The following is a 9,284-nucleotide window of genomic DNA, read 5'->3' as shown; positions in this document are numbered from 1 at the left end:
GGGCTGGAGGAGGCTGTGTAAGGTCCATTCCATCTGAGATGCAGGTTAACACGTACCTGCAGGTTTGGCTCATTCGTCTTGTTTTCTGAAAGAAATACTGCTGGTAACCAATCAGATGTATGTTCCAAGTAAATAGGAAACAAGTGAGGTTCCCAAAAGATTCTTTGGCATTTGAACCTTGGCGTGGTGGGTCCCTGTGTAATCTTTCCTGTGGCTGAGGCTGGGAGACTGAGGTACAAAGCGCGGGCTTCCCCCGACACCCCCTCCGCCCCCCCCGCCCCCCCGCCCCCCGCCTCCCCCCCCCCCCCGCCTGTCATCTGCAGCTCCTCCGGGGGAGGCGGGGCTGTCTGACACAGTTATTAAACCTGGTAGCTGCGTTGGCTGCGCCGAGGAGCACTTTAGAAGAGCTCGCAGAAAATAAGGGTTTGCCAGCTGGCAGTCTGCTTGTTCTTTCTCGCTGACTGCAACGTTGCTGGGCAGAGCTTTCTAGTCATTCTGGCTGGTGACTTTGGCAAACACCTGAAGCGTGAGTATCTGACACCTAGCCAGGGAAAGACAACAGGCTCTGAACAATTCCAGCTTCGAGACAGGAAGCCTTAGACCGGGACAGGAGAGGGGACAGGCTGTGGTGGGTGGAAAGGTGTACACCGGAAGCAAGTCTCCAAGCCTCACCTGGGGTGGCCGAGGGGTGGGGGTGGGGGGTGGGGGATTAAGTGCCTGGTTGTACTAAATCGCGTGAGGACCGCTCCTATGTTCGGACAGAGCACGAAAGAAGCTTGGGCCTAGGCAGCGAGGTGCACAAATCTGTCCAGCCACTTGGGAAAGGTGAGGAACCGCACTTGCACTGCTTGGGGACTGCAGCAGCCTCCTTGAAGCCCCCTAGCTGGGCGACAAGTTCACTGTCTCTGGGGCTGGATCCCTGTAGGATTCAGAGTTCTGAGACTTCAGGCCTCTCTGCCAGGCTTCAAGCTCTTTCCCTTCCCAACACACGGTGTTTGTTCTTACATGGAAAGCATATATTTGGAGACTAGAGACAAGCGAAAAAAGCCCAATTCCCTCCTCAAAGAGTGTCGTGAAAGGACATGAAGGGTTTGTTTGCTGTTGCCACTGCTTGCTAGAGGAAAACTTGGTGTTCAGTTTAGTTTTTAATTTAATTTTGGGCAAGATTTTCAACTTTACAGACCTGGGCAAAATGCAAGGCCTCTTTCTCTGTGCGTGTGTGGTCTGTGCATCTCTTGAAGAATTTGACTTTTCCAGAGAGGTCCCGAGAAGTGCTCAACACAGTCCAGTGACTCCCGAATGCCAGAATGCCACGTTCAGAGACTAGGGTGTCCTTTGATGTCCATCTGGCTCAGAAACCTGCTCTCTTGTCCCGTCCAGTCTCCTGCGGTCTCTGCACAAGACTTGCTTCCCTGTGATTTCTTGAGTCTGACTTGCAGCATTCTGGGCTGTGGGGCATGGAAGACAAGACCTTCCCTAGAAGGTGCCACAGATCCAAGAGTAGTGCAGATTGGGGATGACAGCCATGAATAAGTGGTGGAACTTTCCAGGTTTACATCTCCTCAGGCATAACCAAGACACGGCAAAGCAGTCTCCAGCTCTGCTTGAGATACACCTAAGGTTTGGGCTGATATTACAATTTTATTTCCCTGTTTAACGGCTTTGGTCAGCCTGACCTTTAAGCGTTAGTTTAATAAGAGCAAACAGGACAGGAGGGGGAAACAAAGAGAATGGGGTGGGGGGCTTTAACACTTAGAAAATCCCCAACCAAATGTAGCTTAGATGCTCAAGTGATTATAAATTAGTCTATAGGTAGAAAACAACTATTATGGATATATGTGTGGGCCCTTGAATTTTATTAGGGGATTGTGGTCCTGGCTCCAAAATGAAGCTTAGTATTTGATGCTTGAATGTGCACCAAATCTTGATTTTTTTTTTCACTCCATGGTGTGGCTTCTCAGTTCCTTGTCAATCAAAACCAGATTGTGACTAAGTTATAGTGCTGTGAAGAGCAACCGATGTGGTTCGGAGATATTAAGTGTGACGTAGAACCAGGAACAAGCCTTCCTACTGCATTTATAGTAAAATAAAAAAAGATGCTGTTCCCAGTGTTCCCTGATCTTAAAATAAAATGTGGATAAGTAAGTGGGATATTGAGAATGGGCCAGCCAAAACAGCGAACCAGAGAGCCAAGACGTCGAGGCTGTTTACAGAAAGAGAAGTTAGTTGCTACCCAAAGGGGGTAGAGCTGAAAATGAGTGAAGGAAATCAGAGTTTGATCAGATCTAACCGATTATAAGACGTCAAGGAGCATCTAGAAGAAAATACATTGTTACCACTTTCCCTGCCCTAGCCACTCTTAGCCCTGGCTCCAGACCTTGGACCTTTAAGCCGCTTCTAGAGCCCAGGTCATTTCCCAAGCTCAGATTTTAACTCATCTGGCCCCATCCCAAGGGTGAATCTGTTCTCATAGCTCTCTGAGTAAGAAAATGGATAAAGAGACACCTGTCCATGCCTCAGATGGACAGGTCTGTTGCTGCAGGGGCAGGCAGGGGTCAGAAGTGTTGAGAGAAGCCATGGCCTGATGGGGTTAACTGGGGGGTGGGGTGGGGGGACAGCAAGAGCCTACACTCAGGCTAACCAGCTCTACTGAATGGAGCCAGGAGTCTAGCTTTCAATTTGTTAATGTGAAAACAGCAGATCTTTACAGGTTGGCAACTAATTAAAATATCTAAAAGTGCATTGTGCTTGCCAAACAAAATGCCCCTTCCAGAGTTGTCTTACAGTCAAGACTGGGCAACCTCACCAGACCCTGCCTTTTCAGACCCTTTTCAGTCAAGGGCACAGGGATCTATCATCCCAGAACTTCTAGCTTTGGTCCTTGAAGTTTATGCTTGGCTTGATCCATCCATCAATCCATCCATCCTTCCTTCCTTCCTTCCTTTTTTCCTTCCTTCCTTCCTTCCTTCCTTCCTTCCTTCCTTTTTTCCTTCCTTCCTTCCTTCCTTCCTTCCTTCCATCTTTCTTTCTTCCTTTCTCCCTTTCTTTCTTTCTTTCTTTCTTTCTTTCTTTCTTCTTCTTCTTCTTCTTCTTCTTCTTCTTCTTCTTCTTCTTCTTCTTCTTCTTCCTTCTCTCTCTCTCTCTCTCTCTCTCTCTCTCTCTCTCTCTCTCTCTCTCTCCGAAAGAAGAAACAAACTTTGCTGCCCACATTTTCTTCCTGGTGCTGCAGGTAGAACCCAGGGCTTGGCACATGCTGGTTGCATTCTTTCTGGAGGCCCATAGTTTTCTGACCTGAGATCTCTGGAATGTTGACATGAAGAAACAATCTCTAGATTCCTAGAGGTTTCTCTGGCTGCAAATCAAAGGTGGCTGGTTTGTGTAAACTGACCACCTCTGTCTCCTCCCTCAATCCAACCTCACTGAGGTCCCTGGCAGCCTCCTGTGGAGGTGGCAATGATCCATGGGGACTGGGAAATGAAGGAACAGTTTTGACACTGTCCATCTTCCGGGCTGGAAAGTTGGCACATGGGAAGGAGGTACCAAAAAATGAGTTGTCTGATGTATATAAATAGTACCGACAGTGACATAAGATCTATTCTCAGTTCATGAATATCTTAAGTTTTCCTTCTCTAAGCCACAGAAACAATTGAAAGTGGTGTGTCTCCAATAGCAAGAGGACCATTCAATGCCACTAGCTCTTCACAGTTTGAAACGTCTTTGTGGGATGCAGAAAAATTCCAGAGACCTAGAAGACTGTCTTGGTTCATTCACCCTCCCTCACACTTTGGGGCCAAGGCTCTCGTATTTTGACTTGATTCTGTATTGGTTTTGTTCAGTTTGATTTGACATATATTAACCATACATATTTATGGGACACAATTGAATGTTTTATACATATTTATCTTATGTAATGATTAAGCTGAGTTAATTAGCATATTATAATTTCTTTAGTAACCTCTTTGTGATAAGACCGAGGGGAACACTTCCGCCCTGCAGGTGGGAGTGAAAACTTGTACATCGACCTTGGAAGTCAATATGGTAGTTTCTCAGAAAACTGGGAATTGATCTACTTCAAGAACCAGCTACACCACTCGTGTGTGTGTGTGTGTGTGTGTGTGTGTGTGTGTGTGTGTGTGTGTATACACATAGAGAGAGGGAGGGAGGGAGGATAGATAGATAGATAGATAGATAGATAGATAGATAGATAGGACACTTGCTTAACTATGTTTATAGCAGCTTCATTTCTAATAGCCAGGAACTGTGTACAACCTAGATGCCCCTCAACCAAAGAATGGATAAAGAAAATGTGGTACATTTATATAATGGAGTATCACTCAGCTGTCAAAAAGAATAACATTGTATAGTTTGCAGGCACATGGATGGAACTAGAAAAAGTTATTCTGAATTAGGTAAGCTAGACCCAGACAGACAGCCATGGTGTGTACTCACTTTTAAGTGGATAGAATCTTTACAGTAAAAGACAATCATGCTATATGTAGTCCATAGACCCAGAAAGGCTGAGTAACAGGAAGAGCTCAGGGGAGCTCTCCCTGGGAAAGGGAAATAGATTTCATGGGTGGACTTGGGACTGGTGGGGTTGTTAACAGGAGGGGAGGAAAGAGGGAGGAATGACTGGAATTCTGGAACTGGGAGCATTTCAGGCATGACATGGAAACCTAGTGCAATGGAAACTCCACGGAATGTCTGAGATTACCTAGCAAAGGTAACTCCATGGAATCTATGAGAGGAGCAAAGACACCCAGTAATGTGAGGCACAGAGCCTGAATGGCCACCTTCTGTAACCAGGCAAGGCCTCAAGTGGAGGGATTGAGACACCAACCCAGCCACAAAACCTGTGGGCTGCAGTTTGTCCTGCCTGCAGATTGTTCTGGGACGGGAGCCTCGCACAATCGTCATCAGAGAGACCTGAGAGACTTCATCCAACAAGTGTTGGGAGCAGACACAGAGTCCCACAGCAAGACACTTGGGCAGAGTTTGATGAGTTCTGCAGAGAAGCGGGAGAGGAAGGATCAAAGGACCCAGAGGAGTCAGGAACACACTCAGAGAACACAGCCCCCAGAATCAATTGACTGGGTCTCGTAGGGACTCACAGAGATCAGGGAGCCTGTAGGGGTCTGACCTAGGTCATATATATATATATATATATATATATATATATATATATATATATATATGCTAAGCAGCTTGATGTTCTTATGGAAATCCTAACTGTGGGAGCGGGGCTGTCCCTGACTCTTTTGTCTACTTGTGGGTCCCTTTTCCCCCTGCTGGGTTGCCTAGTCCAGCCTTGATGCAATGGTATGTGCCTGGCCTTATTGTAGCTTGTTATACTGTGTTTGGTTGATATAGGTAGGAGGCCTGCTTTTTTTCTGAAGGGGGTGGAAGGGTAATAGATCTGGGGGAGGGGGAGGTGGAATGGAAAGACTTGGGGAAAGGAGGGGAAACTGGTTGGAATATATGAGAAAAGAAAAGAGAATGGAGTTATGAGAGGGGAATTTTGGGTGCTTGTGAGAAAACGCCAGGAAAATAAGACGAGAGCTATGACCTCAGTTTCTTCAAATAACACAGACTAGTCCTGGAATGTGCTTTGTTTTGTGCCCCTCCCAGGTGTAATCAATAGGAATGAGTTTGCTTTAGCTGTTGCTGTTCATATGCCTCTATGGAAAACTAATTTTTTTTCTTTTTGCTATGTGAAACTTTTTCTTGTGGGTTTATACTTTACTCCGGTGACTCTTCTTAACCCTCAGACTATAACTTGCCCGACGCTCTAAATAAAGTTGGCTACTGCATGAGACTTTGGTCCACCTCGTTTTGGGGCCCTGCTCTCCCGTGTTCACACCACCAATTAGTGGCGCCTGAACAGGGATCCGAAGCTGGCTGTGAGATAAGAGCGTGGGCATCCTCACAGAAGGAGGTAAGTGAGCATAACGAAGCAGAAAACAGGGGAGTTCTGCATTATATTGAGTTTGTGCATTCTGTTTTAAAGAAAGGGGGAGCACAGGTATACTCGCTGGCTTTCTGAAGGAACTATAGATGAAGTATGAGACAGAGTCTGAAAGAATATTGAAGAGGTGAAAACAATAAGGGGGAAAGATTCCTGTCCAATTGTGGGTCCATTGGGCATTACTTTGAGCTATTATTGAAATACTTGGGAAAGATAGGATGTTAATCAAGACGGAGGGATGGCTAATTCCTTGAATGAATGTAAACTGGATGATCAATCCTTAAAACTGATAAGAGACAAAATCAAGAGTAAAAATAGCACACCCTGGGCTGGTGACAGCTCCCTCAGGTCCTTAGTGGAGCCTCCTTTTGCCATGTGTCTTCCATGGCCTGAAAATGACCCCGAAGCATGGGTGGCAAATAGGATAATCAGTCTAATACTGAATTCTGTCCGTTTTGTGATGAGGAGAGCTTATGAAAATGATAACTTTACAACCTGTGCACCGCAGGAAAGTACAGTTCTTCCCTGGCCTCATGGGGTATGCTTGGTATTTCCAGTGCAATTTCAACAAAATCAAGATGTTTATAAGCACTAATGAATATATTTAAAACTCTAGAAAGAAAGGCAGTGTTGAATAATCCTTGAATATTTTCTTAGGATTTAAGAACTACAGTTATTGGATTTCAGACTAAAAGAGGCATCTGTGTATCTTGTGGAACTTTCACTGCCTTTAATCTTATTTTTCCCCACTAAATTGTCTCCTATAAGAGACACAAGAAGACAAACCTTTGGAATAGATTTATTTACATTGCAATGGCCATAAAATACTAACTTCTTATTTTACTCTGCTTGATCAATTAGTAAATCAGAGGAAAACCCAATGCCAACAATTATATGGATTGGATCCTTGTTGTATTATAGTAACCTCAACAATTTTAAGAGTATCATAGTGTGGAGTGAAAAATTATAAAGGCCATTTTATGAAATATGTGTAGATTCCTTTGCCCTTAGACCTGGGCAGAAAAATGCAGGTTTCAGAACGCGGAACTGAAAATAAGATTTCAGGCCCCCCAGGACACTTGCTGGATGAATTACATTCCTCAAGCCTCAGGCAGTAGGTCCACCTATGGGTGAGAGAGGCCCAAGGCAGGAAGACACATTCCTGACCACAGATAAAGATGCTGCCACCTAGGTGGGGCTATAGCCGGAAGAAGTGAAGATAGTTAATCTGAAATAGTTGGTAAATGACAGGGTGGGTTTCTCTGGAATGTTTCACTATTCTTATGTTATGTATCCTTGGCAACCCTTCACCCCATCCCCACTCCCCTGGTTTGTGGTTTTCCTCTTTAAAAGACCCCTTAACCCATCACTAGAGGCCAAACCTTGCTCTTGAGAGAGGGCTTGTGGTTTGACCGTTGGCCAACTTCCCTAATAAAGCCTCTGCTGATTGCATACAGGTATGGTTTCTTGTGATCTTTGGGTGGTCGTGATCTTCTGAGACTTGAGGAAGGGTCTCCCGAGTATGCGGATCTTCAATAGAACTCTATCAATTCTCAAATTTTACTTGCAAATTACCATGGAAGGGTAGGAAATCATTATCCTACTGGTAAGCTATGGGGTTTTCTCATGAATTTGTGATTACCAAAATTATCCAACCTTCTCCCATTCCATAGACACTTATTTTACTGATGGTTCATCTAAGGGATGATTGAGAGTCACCGTATACTTCTTTTTCATCAGCACAACAGGTGGAGCTGGCTGCTTTGATCCATCTATTACAGTTAAGGCCTGTATAATGAGCAAGTGGATGCAGTAACCTGTCCCACTTTTACTTCTCCAGAAGAAAGTTGGGAAGTGGTATGCATCTGTCATTGTAGATGGATCCACTGAAACATCATGGATTCCTCCTCAGCTCCTCCAGTCCTGAGCCATCAAAGACACTGGTGGAGTGTGAGTGTGCCCTTCCCCCAGGCCTGAGAAGGCTTGCAAGTCTTTTATCACAATAGACCAAACAACAATAGGACCTAGGAGAGGCATTGCATTACCAGCCTTGGTGCCTTGGAGCCTGCTACCTGAGCTAAGAAGAATGGACTGCCTGCTGAGCTAGCCTTGACACCTTCCAGACTGCTATCTCCTTGCCCAGCCCCTGGGCTGAACCGAGAAGAGACTCTGGGGGGTGGGGCTTCCCCTTTATATGTGAAAGCAAATTATTAAACTTCGAGACTTGATCAGAGAACTTTGTCTTGGCTTCATCTCTTCCCGCCCTTTCCATCCTCAGCCTCTCTTGCAGGTGAACCGGGTTCAACTGTTGCTGCTGGCAGCAACATGTGAGGAGACAGTGTAAGTCACCAGAGAGACCAAGCTTTTAGCTAAAAGACAGAGGAGATTATGGCTCTACCATCAGAGTCAAGTTTGCCTACCTAGGGCCAAGTGACAGCCTATGCACAGGGAAGAAGTTACTTCACTAATGACCCTGTGTTTATGCCTGTACCTTGAATTGGAATAGACATAGTCGTTCATCTGGAGAAGAGACTAATTTTTCCTTAGGATTTGAGTTGCTTCCCATTTGCTTAGGACATCATAAAATTTGTAATTCTATGAAAGGCAAATATAGATTTATGTTTTACAAGATACTGGAACTACTAATCATATGGATCTCTTTTCAAGCTATTCTCTAGATTTTTCAGATCAATATAACAATGTAACTAATAGTGCCAAATATAGTTTGGATCTCTGTTCCTGTAGTATTACACGCTATGCCTTCACTATTCTAATACCCACTGGGTTATTATCTGCTTGCTTATGGGATACTCATGCATCAAATGACAATTACATTTATCTACATTTCAAATCAAAGACGGTATGAATATCCTGTTATTAAAAAGACAAAAATGGAGGAGATGGCCAAACGCATCCAAGAATAGGGTCGAGCAAGAAGGATTCTGTGTGCTTGTGAGAAAACTCCAAGAAAATAAGAAGTTTCATGACCTTAGTTTCCTCAAAACAGAGAATTTTTCTTTGTATATGTTTTCAAGCTGCTCCCTTCCAGGTGTAGCAGATGGGAGTGAGTTTACCTCAGATGTTGTTATTCATATGCTTCTATGGGAAAAAATAAACTGTTTTTGCCACATGTGGCTTGTCCTTGTGATTGAGCACCTTACTCGTGTGATTCTTAACTCCCAGAGTATAAATTGTCTGAGGCTCTAAATAAAGTTGGCTACTGCATGAGACTTAGTCTGCATCATTTTTAGCCTCCCCTTCCCCAGGTTCTTGCTGCCAACTAGAGCAGTAAACAGCAGAGTTCATACATTCATACATT

At 44.7% G+C, this 9,284-nt stretch overlaps 1 long non-coding RNA gene across 2 annotated transcripts; it reads left to right on the top strand.

The window, feature by feature from the left end:
- Nucleotides 1–380: 380 nt before the first annotated feature.
- On the top strand, nt 381–8,184 carry LOC143442810 (uncharacterized). 2 transcript variants are annotated; one of them, XR_013111310.1, is made up of 3 exons: nt 381–526; nt 5,769–5,935; nt 7,423–8,184. It is a non-coding gene; the product is annotated as an uncharacterized LOC143442810 (long non-coding RNA). The 2 variants fall into 2 exon arrangements; XR_013111309.1 differs by having other exon boundaries at nt 5,769–7,571; nt 7,706–8,184.
- The last annotated feature ends 1,100 nt before the right edge of the window (nt 8,185–9,284 follow it).

This window comes from Arvicanthis niloticus, chromosome 6 (assembly GCF_011762505.2).
Source record: "Arvicanthis niloticus isolate mArvNil1 chromosome 6, mArvNil1.pat.X, whole genome shotgun sequence".
NCBI lineage: Eukaryota > Metazoa > Chordata > Mammalia > Rodentia > Muridae > Arvicanthis > Arvicanthis niloticus.
The sequence above is the reverse complement of the archived record's forward strand: the minus strand, read 5'-3'. Positions and strand labels throughout refer to the sequence as shown.